The following is a 12427-nucleotide window of genomic DNA, read 5'->3' as shown; positions in this document are numbered from 1 at the left end:
TAATTGACCATTAGGAACTTGAAGAATAATGGCTAAGTAACTTTTTTTCAATCAAGCATTTCTGTTAGGGATAGTATCTCTGAAAATATATCCTTGAAACATTTCCACCCATGCGTGTCTTATTAGCGTCTTTGGCAAACACACCTATCAGATTGTAGTATTCATTTCGTGGTGTGATAATTACTTTAACTTCCGATTGCCATAAAATAAAAGACAAAAACTAACACTTCATTAAATCATTACTATGTTGCTTGTCATTTGTTTTAAACTGTTAGAGCAAAAAGTTGTAATTTATTTACTATACGCATGCTTTACACCCCCTGGTGGTTAGTACAACGCCAAGAGTGATGTATTATAAATTTTAAAACTTATATGACACTTGTCTTTAGGTCGCACAATCATTGGACATTGTGGTTGATAAATTGTGTTGTTAGTGCTCTTGCCGGAAGAAGAATTTATCTGAATGAACAGTTGACATTTCTTAAAGCCTTGAGGAAAAAGCACCAGGAAACAGCAGAATTTGAATACTTGATTTTTATCACATTGTACCTTGACACCAGGCGCATACGCGTAACTTTATTTCTAGATTTTATCTCTTTTTTGCCAATTTTGAAGAAACAGTTAAGAATTATCAAATTATTGTCAGTGGAACAATTGTTGAAAGCCGGAAAAATTCGGAGTGCTTGACTCCGTAGGCTTTTTGGTTCATTCCGGCTTGATACAACGTAGCGATCAAAAATCAACAAAAGAAAAAAAATGTAAAATAATTTTTTTTTACAAATCCCGGTATATCTAATCCACAATTTAAGGCCGTGATTAAGTGAACTGATGGAACTCGAAAATCCCATGTTCAATTGAAAATTTATATTTAAAAAGTATTCATTGGCGGAAGATGCCGCTTTTAATATCAGGCCATATCTTCTTGAAGATGCTTCAAAATGTTTGAAAGGATTTTGCTCTATTTCCTCTAATTGCTTAGAAATCTTAGAAAATGTCTAGGTCTTTTTCACAAGTGTACTCGATAAAGGATATTGCTTTTAGAACAAAATCGGTACTATCATGATCAGAAGACAATAACCTGTAAGATGATTGGAACCATTTTTCGATTTATTTTCCTGTTTTCTAACAGTCCCATAGAATATTTTCAGCTACCTGAAATTTTTACAAGTCGGTTGCCAGAAAGAATCGTTTCAGATCACCGATAATACCCCCAAGAGACCAAAATGACAAGCTGGTATAATCAGCTGCTTGTTAATAGAGTGTGAAATTTCCATAAATTATTTCAACGCAATGAAGAAACCTAGAAATGAGAAATAGTCAGGAGCCTTCAGTAAAGTTGTGCACACAAGGCCGAAATCATGGGGAAAATTAAATCAAAGCGAGGTATACATCTTAAAAGTGTTACCACACATAGACAGCGCCTTTGTAAAAAGTATTTGGAGCTTGGTAGATGTAAATATCCAAAATACCTAATAATGCGGTTCGCTGAAGAACTAGACAAGTCAAGAGATTTAGGTCAAGCGACAAACCTTGAGGCGGGGCAGAACCCCGTTGCCCTACCGGATCGTGACTGGTGGTAGAAACTTGGATTGCCGATGGATTTTTGATCCTGCATTTTTCGTGTGCGATCTAGAGACTTAAGTTTGGAAGCACAGGTGAGGAGGAAACAACCCGTAAAAATCATAGAACCTTAACGAAATTTACACCACCAGATTCAGCGTATCAGAGAATCCTACTGTAGTTTCAATATCCTATCTACAATTAAACAAAAAAAAAAAAAAAACAAGTTTTTTTAAGTGAAAGTAAGGAGCGACATTAAAACTTAAAACGATCAGAAATTACTCCGTGTATGAAAGGGGCTTTTTCTCTTCAACGCCCCGCTTTTTACGCTAAAGTTTTTTACTGTTTTAAAATGTAGAGTTAAGAGAAAGAGTCAAGCTTTAGCGTAAAGAGCGGGGCGTTGAGGAAGAAAAGCCCCTTTCATATACGGGGTAATTTCTGTTCGTTTTAAGTTTTAATGTCGCTCCTTACTTTCATTTAAAAAAAAAACTTTTTTTTTTGTTTAATTTCTGGACGTCTTTGAATTAATGCATGGTTTGATCTTGGCTCTCCACATATAAATAATTAAAACGAAATTTGCATATTAATTTTTTGAGGCTAAATGGCTTTTTCACAGTTTTCATCGGAAGATTTTGAGAAAAAAGGAGCGAGGGAGGAGGCCTAGTTGCCCTCCTATTTTTGATTACTTAAAAAGGCAACATTTACTTATTATTTTTACGAACGTCTTCGTAAGTAAAAAATATTCGTAACTTACGAATTAAATTACGTAGCGAACTTCAATATTCGTATATTTTTATTGCGTATATGAGGGGGCTCATCCCCTCGTTGATACCTCGCTCTTCATACTAAAGCTTAAATTTTGTCCCAATTCCTTAAGAATGACCCCTGAATCACAAAGGCCGTAGAATAGATAGTTGAAATTACTAAAAATGCTTTAGCGTAAAGAGCGAGGTATTACGAGGAGGTAGACCCCTCATATGCGTAATAATTTCTGTTCGTTTTAAGTTTTAATGCTGCTTCTCACTTTCAGTAGAAAAAAAACTTTTCATGTTTATTTTTTCAATGTTTTTTTTAAATAATGCTAGAAAATCCTGCGCCCCCTCCATTAAAAGTCTCTTCCCCCATGAGAAGTTCCTCATGGAAAAATCCTCCCCGGTAACCCTCTCCCCTCAAATATCTCCCCCCCCAAAAACCAAAAAAATCCCCCTGAAAACGTCTGTACACTTCTTAGTAATCATTACTATATGTACACACAGGTCAAAGATTGTAACTTGCAGCCCCTCCAACGGGGACTGCGGGGGAGTAAGTCGTCCCCAAAGACATAGTTATTGGGTTTTTCGACTATTGTGAATAAAATGGCTATCTCAGAATTTTGATCCGGTAACTTTGGGGAAAATGACCGTGGGAGGGGGCCTAGGTGCCCTCCAATTTCCCATCACCACTGGAAAAAAAAAACAAATAAACACGCATCCGTGATTTGTCTTCTGGCACAAAATGCGAAATTCCACATTTTTATGGATTGGGGTTTGAAACTTCTACAACAAGGTTCTCTGATACGCTGAATCTGATGGTGTGATTCTCGTTAAGATCGTATGACTTTTAGGGGGTGTTTCCCCCTATTTTCTAAAATTAGACAAATATTTTCAGGCTCGTAATTTTTGATGGGTAAGACTATTCTTGATGAAACTTATATATTTAAATCAGCATTAAAATGCCATTCTTTTGATATAACTATTGGTATCAAAATTCAATTTTTTTGGAGTTTTGGTTACTATTGAGCCTAGTCGCTCCTTACTACAGTTCGTTACCACGAACTGTTTAAAAATGTGGAATTTTGTATTTTTTGTCAGAAGGCAGATCACGGATGCGTGTTTATTTGTTTGTTTTTTTTGTTTATTTTTTTTCCAGGGGTGATCGTATCGACCCAGTGATCCTAGAATGTTGCGATAGGGCTCATTCTAACGGAAATGAAAAGTTCTAGTGCTTTTTTTAAGTGACAAAAAAATCGGAGGGCGCCTAGGCCCCCGTCGCACGCTAATTATTTTTCCAAAGTCACCGGATCAAAATTCTGAGATAGCCATTTTATTCAGCGTAGTCGAAAATCCTTACAACTATGCCGTTTGGGATGACCTACTCCCCCACAGTCCCCGTGGGAGGGGCTACAAGTTACTAACACTGACCAGTGCTTACATATAGTAATGGTTTTTGGGAAGTGTACAGACGTTTTCTGGGGCGTTTTCATTTGGTTGGGGGCAGGGTTTGAGAAGAGGGGAATATGTTGGGGGAACTTTTCACGGAGGAATTTGTCATGGAGGAAGAAAATTTCCATGAAGAGAGCGCAGGATTTTCTAGCATTATTTAAAAAAACAATGAAAAAATAAATATGGCAAAGTTTTTCAACTGAAAGGAACAGAATATTCCTGTTATTATTTTCTTGTAAATATTAATTCCTGTAAATATTCCATAATAATTTCTGTTAAAAGGAACAGAAATTATTACACATATGAGGGGCTCACCTCCTAATACCTCGCTATTTACGTTAAAGTATTTTTAGAAATTTCAACTATTTATTCTACGGCTTTTGTTATTCAGAGGTCATTCTTAAGAAATTGTGACAAATTTTAAGCTTTAGCGTGAAGAGTGAGGTACTGACGAGGGGGTGAAACCCCTCATATATGCAATAAAAATATGAGAATACAGAAGTTTCTTTACGTAAGCTAATTTGTAAGTTGCGTATGTCTTTAACTAATAAGATTTATTTTTACTTAAATTTTAAGTAAAAAATTAAAAAAAATTTAAAAATTAAAAAAAAATTTTAAATCTTGAAAATTTTATTTTACTTTAAATAATAAAATTTTATTTTTACCCAGCCAAATATATTACTATTTCTCGGCTGAAACATCTCACCAAAGGAAGCTGTCAATCAAAACCTTTGACAAGACTTGATAATTGGTGCTATTTGAAGTTTTGACAACCAACGGTCTCTAGAGAATTAAAAGACAGAAGGCTAACCTAACTTCAATTTTGAAGCTCGATGTTTTCAAGTTCACTTAATCACGGCCTTAAAGTGGTGTGTATGTTGTATTTCCAATGGTTCTGCATCAGTAATTGGTAAAAAAAAGGTGAAGGATACGGCATTAGACTTTACAGTCCCTACCGGTGGTGCTGATCTCCGTTTCTTGGCCCTTCAGCCAGGAAGTGCAATGGGGGGCTGGGGGCCAACCATCCTGTGCTTTCGCACACCCTTCCTGTTTACCTTTCCCATATTTCTCCAGGTACCCATTTAGAGATGGGTCGACTCTGGCTAAGCTTACAGAGTCGCGCCAGTGACCCGCGTCCCAAACTGAACAATTGGGTATGCTCCTTCCATTTTTTCCTGATTTGGAGAACCATACTTAGCATCATTTCCCATAACACATAGCATCTCCAAACTTCAATTGTTCAAGTTTTCTCACTTGCGAAAATAGTTATCCCTATTTTTTAAAAATTCAGTCCTTATCCTAAAATAAGTTGCGCCCACGCCTGGCTTATCTGAATTCTCTTCATATCTAGCAATGTCAAACTAAAATTCTTCGGATTTCCTTCTGTTAGTTGGAGTTTGAGATTTGATTTTAAGTGACTGCAAGGTACTTAATTAAAAAAAACTTAATTTTTAAAGAAACAAAGTTTTATCATGATTTCAGGACATCTTATCATTGACGCATCTTTTTTGTGTCGCGCAGTCAGGTGACATTGTGGTTTGATAAATTGGGTAGTTAGTAATCTTGCCGGAAGAAGCATTTATTCTGAATAAGGTTGACATTTCACAGAACCTTGAGAAAGGTATCAAGAAAACAATGGAATTTTTATGTTCAACAATTTTTCTGTTGTCAAATTTTTCACAAATTACACCTTAACACAGCGATGGTTTTTACTTTTTTTTTTTTTTTTTTTACAATTTTCCCTCTGCCGTGAATTACCTTGACTTTAAAAATTCAGTTTGTTTCGCTCTTCTTGCTAAACCTATATTCCGTTACTTAACTATAATATTCACATCTTTAGCTAAAACATCAACTAAAATTTGTTTCTTGCATTGGATTATTCCCAGAACATATCTTAACGCTTTACTTAAAAAAGTTAACTCAGGCTCAGTAACTCATATATTAGTGACTTCTATAATTATAAAGCAGGATTGGGTGAACTTTTCACTGTTAGGGTGTGAGGCCAAAAAACGTGTGCTCTGTTGAATTAAATCACGAATTTTTCATCGGTCTCGCTTGTTTCTCTAATAAATTCTTGAAAGAATATCAAACCACGCTTAGAAACTAAACCCCTGAAAGAGCATGAGAAAAACTACAATACTAGAATAACATCGACTATATTGACAACAACAAGCTAATTTACAGACCATGAATCAATAAAGACTTCAGCTAACTCAGATTCTAACAACCAATTCAGATTTCAACAGCTAATCCAGGCATCAACAGATAAATCAGATAACAAGACGATTCTGCGAACACATGTTTTCACTTTGGCAAGGAGACCCCATTTTTATAGTGTCCTTGTAGCAGTTTTTCAAAGATACCCCTCCCTCCCACTCTAAAGAAATGATCTGGTCGCCTGCAACACGGCTTGACTATATCTCAAATGGCTAATGCTGTCAAAATCATGGTTGTAGATGTAGCTGCAACCTAGTAAAGAATGAACTACCCCAAAACTTTAAAAAGTATTTAAAAAAAATCAATCTAAGAAAATGTATTTAGGGAAACTTTAACATTTTTCAAGATAAAGTTTCCTTTTTTTTCATATTGTTCATATCAGCCCACCGTTCCAGGGGCGAATCTAGAGCACTTTTGTTGGGAGTAGGGGTCCATATCCCGATAGTCAAGGGGCATGGGCTATATAATAATTTTTTCCTCCACATTATTTGGGAGAACTGCGCTCCTTACCCCTCCCAAACGACGCCCTGCTCCGTTCCTGTAGCGCTGTCACTGTTGAAACCGTTGATGCCTGGAACAACCCCTATGTGCTTTATTTTTATTTGCCCTAGTTGACATCGCAATATGTTCTATGTAAGACAGTATCCAGTTGGGCTACCAGGTTTGAACCCCCCCCTCCTTCGAAATTTTCCTTCGATTCGTCATGACTCATTAAAAATACATATAAACAAAGTTTTCATTTTACAACGTAAAAGAATACCGCCTTCGCGAACCAAAATCCTTGATACTCTATTGGCTCCATGTTTTCTATTTTACCTACAATAATCAAACGAAAAGCATTTGTTTTTGATTTTTACAGGCTTGGGAACAATAGTTGTTTTAGTTCTATAAACCTGGATCTTTGCCAAATTCTAAAAGACAATAGGCCTATCTACAATTTCCTTTTTTTTTATTGAGTTTTCATTTTGGTGGGCTAGTTGCCATTTGTTGTTTATGTTTGTCCTTATAATTTCTAAAAGTTAAATGAAATGGAAATTATTTTTTCACGCCTACACCTTTTAATCAGTATGTCATTGTGTGTGGCCCTGAGGTTAGTTTTGTTTTTTAGTTTAGATACCAATCAGTAGGCTATAGTCCTTGTTAAAACAGCGGCTATTTGCATACATTGCTTGCTTCCTTTGGATGGGATTGTGAATGATTATGTAGAATTCTTGTCTGCCTTCTCGTAGATGGATGACGCTGGGGTTCGTGATGGATTTCCTGATTTTTAGTTGATAAGGGTGCATAATCCGATACTTGGTTGTTTGGGGATACCACAAGAATTTGTTTCTTGATGGAAGATCGGATGAATCTACGAACTTTGCAAATTCTTTCTTAGCAGTCGTAAATACTCTAACGATGTTTACTGAAATAAATAATGATTATTGTTTGCGGCAAAAAGATTCATTTTCCGAAAATTGTTAATATCATCATCTGACTTAATTTTAACCCATCGAGGGCAAAAATTTTTACTCGTCGATTTGTATTTTATAAATGCATAAAATATGCGCTTATGGGATTTATTCTGTTGCTTACGCATAATAGGGGATTTATTTAATTGTGTATTCATTCAGACAAGTATGTAGATGGGAACCATGGAGTGACCACCTCTGAAGCATCAGCTTCCTCGACCTTTCCCATTTTCTAACTGGATTCGTTCGTTTTTTTATGAATCCCTCATCCAAAATCTACTCCTGCGATAAGTTCATGCGTGTTTGCTTGAGTTTATTTTATGTTTACCCATCGTACGAAAAAATATACAGGTATCCATGGGGGGGGGTACCAAATTCTACCCACCTCCGTGAAATTTTGGTCTGACTCGTAAAAAAGTAAAAAAAAAATATGCATATCAACAAATTTTTGATACGTTTTTAAAGTTTTTTGTACCCCCCCTCCCCTGAACAAAAATCCTGGATACGCCCTTGATATGAAACTTATTCTTAAGAAGAAAAGGTAGATACGATATAGCCTACTGAGGAGCAAGGGAAAATTGTTTAACTGCAAATACCAATAAAAAAAAAAATCACAAGGGACTTATGGTTATAGGCCTCTAAAACATACTTATGGACTAGAACTATGGACTATAGGACTTATGACATAGGTCTCTAAAACAGAACTATGGACTATAGGACTTATGGCTATAGGTCTCTAAAACATACTTATGGACTAGAACTATGGACTATAGGACTTATGACATAGGTCTCTAAAACAGAACTATGGACTATAGGACTTATGGCTATAGGTCTCTAAAACATACTTATGGACTAGAACTATGGACTATAGGACTTATGACATAGGTCTCTAAAACATACTTATGGACTAGAACTATGGACTATAGGACTTATGACATAGGTCTCTAAAACATACTTATGGACTAGAACTATGGACTATAGGACTTATGACATAGGTCTCTAAAACATACTTATGGACTAGAACTATGGACTATAGGACTTATGACATAGGTCTCTAAAACAGAACTATGGACTATAGGACTTATGGCTATAGGTCTCTAAAACATACTTATGGACTAGAACTATGGACTATAGGACTTATGACATAGGTCTCTAAAACATACTTATGGACTAGAACTATGGACTATAGGACTTATGACATAGGTCTCTAAAACATACTTATGGACTAGAACTATGGACTATAGGACTTATGACATAGGTCTCTAAAACATACTTATGGACTAGAACTATGGACTATAGGACTTATGACATAGGTCTCTAAAACAGAACTATGGACTATAGGACTTATGACATAGGTCTCTAAAACATACTTATGGACTAGAACTATGGACTATAGGACTTATGACATAGGTCTCTAAAACTTGGGTGTTTCCAAGGTCATGAAAGGTAGTGTTACAAAGATAAAGTCGTGGCAGTGTCACGCCTACGATAGAATGGCACTATCTGACGTTATTTGCCCGGCGTTTATCGAATGCAACTTATTGCATTCGATTGCAATTGATTGACGTCACTTAGGCCCGATGAAAATCATTCTTCTTGAAATTAAATGGTTTTCATTGGGTGTGAGTGACAAAAATCAGTTGCAGTCAATTGCAATAGCCTATATTGAAGGCATCAGTTGCGAAAACGCATCTGTCTTTATCTTTTTCAAGTAAAATATTGACGTCAGCTTAAGAGCAAAGAACAAGTTACCATATGTTGTTATTTAGCAGAGTATTTTGAAACATTCATATAATTTACGTGGCAACAGACACACCATTAATAATTGTTCTTGAAATAGCTTCAGTTATTCAGTGAACCTTCGGCGTTGATAGTTTCGATGATATTGTATTCGCCTCGTAAAACATATTAAATGGTACATTTCACCGTCATACGTCAGTCGGATTGGTAAAGCGGTTTCCAAGTCTAGGAAAATAACCAAGGATAATCGGTGTAACGGTGGAACACCGGTTTTTTCCGTATTTCCAGTTTCGCGGTGTTCACCCTCTAATGAAGGGAAATTCGAAGTCAGTAAATGACAAATATTTTCTAAAATCCTTGTATAGCCCCTTCCTTGATACACCACCTATCCATCCATGTTCTTTTGTTAGTTTAACCTTTAAATATTTTTTCAAGAATGAATACACAAAAAAAAGAAGAGCATTGAAAATGGCTTTCCAGTGGCCTACCTTTTTTTATAATTTAAAGTTATAGTAATTTATGTGAAGTAAGATAATTTAAAGGTATAGCTTTCCTTTTGAGGAATAAGGCAGACAGACTCCTCTAGTGTGTCTTAAAGAGATTTTGGATTTAGCTATTTTCCAGAAACCTTAGATTTGAAAAGTAATCTACTACTACTTACAACTCACCGCAGTACCAAGCCGCCCGAGGCCTACACAGCTACGCATGCTCCTCCTCCATCCCAATCTATTCAAAGCTTCCCTCTTTATACCCTCCCAGGAAGTTCCCATTTCCTTTAAATCTATCTTTATGACATCCTCCCACCCCAGACGAGGAGGACCTGCTTTCCATTTAGCCCTAGACGGTTGGTCAAAAAGGACAATCTTCGGCAATCTGTCATCCTTCATCCGCAGAACGCGCCCTAGCCATCTCAACCTGTCTCTTATTATAGCCCTAGAAAGCGGGATTGAACCACATTTTTCGTACAGCCTACTGTTTCAAATACGGTCAGTCAGCCAGGTACCCAGAACAATCCGTAGGCAATATCACTGGAAAACATCTAGTAAATCTTCATCCGCTTTTCGGGGTGCCCATGCTTCAGAGCCATATTTGACTACTGTCATCACTGTACCTCTCAATATTCTAATCTTAATTTTCAGACTTGTCTTCATATTATTCCAAACTTTTTTTTTTACCGTGAAAAAACACCCTGAGCCTTCGCTATTCTACTTCTAACGTCTTCACTGCTCCTAACATATTTACTAATAATACTACCAAGGTAAGTGAAGCTCATCAATCTTTTTGTTACCGAACATCAGCTTTTCATCTTCACTTGTTCCTAGCCTTAGTGACTTAGTCTTCTTAAAATTAATTTTAATTTTAAACCATTAAACCATGATACACGTACATACGTCTTTGAATCAGGTGCAGTTCAGGACATTGATACCGCACAAAAACCTTGATATACTACAAGCCATAGTACAATCTTGGCATACCGCCAAGTCTATCGCGTTGCCTATAGTACAAGCCATTTGCCTCCGTAATTTCGTGTTTACACACCAAATTTACCTAGGCTAGGATACCATCTATCCCTATTTCTATCGACCTTGGCGTTAAAATCTCCGAGTAAAAACACCATATTTCTACCTGGGACCCTGTCTATTTGCTCCTGTAACTGTACGCAAAATTCATCTGAGTCACTAGTATCTCCGTCAGTCGGTTCAAAAGGGACATATACTACTATAACTGATACCCTGAATTTTTCCGTCATACAATGAGCAATTAGTATTTTATTATTAATGCCTTCCTAACCTAAACAAGACTTAGCAGCTTCCTTATTCATCATGAGCCCTACTCCCTGTCTATGTACCCCATCCTTCCTGCCTGAGTAAACAAATTCTATATTACCTAATTTCATGCCTCCTATTCCTGGGATATGAGTTTCTGAAAATCCTAATAAGTCCAGTTCGAATCATCTGAATTCGTCATTCTTTACAGAGAAAAATCCCACTATTCCCCCTACAGAATTTTTCTGTATCGTTTGTATCGTATCGTCTTCAATTAATTTGAATTTCAACGTCCTGTGTTGGCGCAGTGGATTTGACCTTAGCTTGGTAAAACGGGACCCAGAGATCGAATCACGCTGCAGGAATACACTGCTGGGCCGACGCAGGGACCTTAGTAGTCAAGAAGCGTCGTTAATTCTTAAATAAAAAAAGAATTGAATTTCAATTCGTTTTCAATCAAAATTTCAATCAATCAATTCGTTTTCAATTCTGTATCGTTTCAGTTAATTACTCTGACCTTAAATAAAGACAATCATTACATGTAAATTATCTGTAGATTTTAGTTGTTTCTTCACTGTTACCTGTGATTTACATGTTGATCAAGGACACTATAAATCTAGTGACTCATGTCATGTTACTTAAAAGTAACGCTAAATTTAAGCTATAAAAGACTGCTTTTAATTGAATAAAAACATGTAGATTTGAACAATTAAAGATATTTTTATTGCTGTGACAACGTCTCAAGAATTTTTGCGTCTTTCTATAAAAAAAACTTGTGAAAAATGACTTGTAATTGAATTTGCGCAAGAATTATTACTCATATACTTTTAGTGTCTGCGAGAATTACATTTCCGTTATTATGTTTCAACATAATTGAGTTACTATTTAGTTTATTGCATACTGTCCTTAGCAATCTCAAGAAAAGCGTGCATAAATCAGCCGAAATTAAATTTACGGAGTTTTACTGTTTTAATTTTAATGCTTACAAAACAGTGTTTTTATTTCAATGTATGCCAAATTTGAGCTGCGCCACAGTCAATTTGTAGAACACAACCGGCACAAAATTCAGTCCGGCAAACCTTGACACAAGTAAAATTTAACTCCTACAAAAATCAGGTCACCAAGATCACCCTAAGAAAAATTTCAACTTTTTAACGAAGCCCACACGAAAGATATCTCCACTAAATTCATGGACATAAGGTTTCAGGGTGACAACTCTATTAAGAAATGTCACCAAAACGTGTTTGACATTGGACTGACAGTTAGTGGCAGAACTGGAGGCATTGGAGTTTATTTATTATTTAAGAATTAACGACGCTTCTTGACTACTAAGGTCCCTGCGTCGGCCCTGCAGTGCATTCCTGCAGCGTTATTCGATCTCGGCGTCCCGTATTACCAAGCTAAGGTCAAATCCACTGCGCCACCACAGGACGAAGGAGGCATTGGAGTGTTTTCTGCCGAATGATTTTTGAAAGGTATTTTGAGTTGCTTA

General features: G+C 36.3%; 1 protein-coding gene across 3 annotated transcripts in view; it reads left to right on the top strand.

Moving 5' to 3' along the window:
* LOC136037921 (semaphorin-1A-like) overlaps positions 1–12427 on the top strand; it is a 233001-nt gene that overhangs the window by 145465 nt on the left and 75109 nt on the right. The window lies entirely within an intron of this gene.

The sequence above is a fragment of the Artemia franciscana genome, chromosome 17 (genome assembly GCF_032884065.1).
Source record: "Artemia franciscana chromosome 17, ASM3288406v1, whole genome shotgun sequence".
NCBI lineage: Eukaryota > Metazoa > Arthropoda > Branchiopoda > Anostraca > Artemiidae > Artemia > Artemia franciscana.
Note: the sequence above shows the minus strand (reverse complement) of the source record. Positions and strands in the feature narration are given on the sequence as shown.